General features: G+C 46.2%; 1 non-coding gene across 1 annotated transcript; it reads right to left on the bottom strand.

Moving 5' to 3' along the window:
• Positions 1-415: 415 nt before the first annotated feature.
• TRNAS-AGA lies at positions 416-497 on the bottom strand. The gene has a single exon. It is a non-coding gene; the product is annotated as a tRNA-Ser (tRNA).
• Positions 498-749: the final 252 nt, after the last annotated feature.

Raw genomic sequence — 749 nt, 5'->3', positions numbered from 1 at the left:
TTTCTGGAAAGTGCAGAGAGATTAAATGTGGGGAATTCAGTCTCTGTCTTTGTGAGCTGATGTTTTCCTCGCACAGGTCAGTGCCTGCATTGAAATACCAAGACGGATCTAAGGGCTGGTGTACGCTGGGCACTTAACTGGCAGAGCGACATCTCTCAGAGTGTGAAAAATCCCCCCCCCCCGAAACCAGTATAGTTAAGGTGACCTAAGTCCTGGTTAGATAGTGCTAAATAAAAGGAAGAATTGTTCTGTCAATGCAGCTATTACAGCAATGGGAAAACCCCTCCAGACTGTCTACTCCAAAGTGCTATAGCAGTGTTTTAAGTGTAGACAGAGTGAAACTAGATCTCGCTCCAGTTCGCACTGTGGATGCTCAGGCACTAAAACTACAATAATAATAACAGTCCAGTGCTTCCGTAGTTGGCAGGATTTGAACCTGCGCGGGGCAACCCCAATGGATTTCTAGTCCATCGCCTTAACCACTCGGCCACAACTACTTGATGTATGGCTATTTTACTACATGATGATTCTGTTCTCACAGAATTGTCACTTTAGCTTCTTTGCTCAGACCAGCTTCCCCAGCACACTCACGGCTGCGCATCAGTGTAAGTGTGTCCATGGCTGAACAGTGAGAATTCCTGCCCATTTCCCTTCTGGCTGGAGCAGAATAAGAGTGTGTTTGTGTTAACGACATTGCTATAGATTGTTGTTCATTCCCCAGGGTGACAATTCAGACAGTCCCTTTCCCA

The sequence above is a fragment of the Terrapene carolina genome, unplaced genomic scaffold (assembly GCF_002925995.2).
Source record: "Terrapene carolina triunguis isolate 2854851 unplaced genomic scaffold, T_m_triunguis-2.0 Scaffold32558, whole genome shotgun sequence".
NCBI classification, from domain to species: Eukaryota; Metazoa; Chordata; order Testudines; family Emydidae; genus Terrapene; species Terrapene triunguis.
The sequence above is the reverse complement of the archived record's forward strand: the minus strand, read 5'-3'. Positions and strand labels throughout refer to the sequence as shown.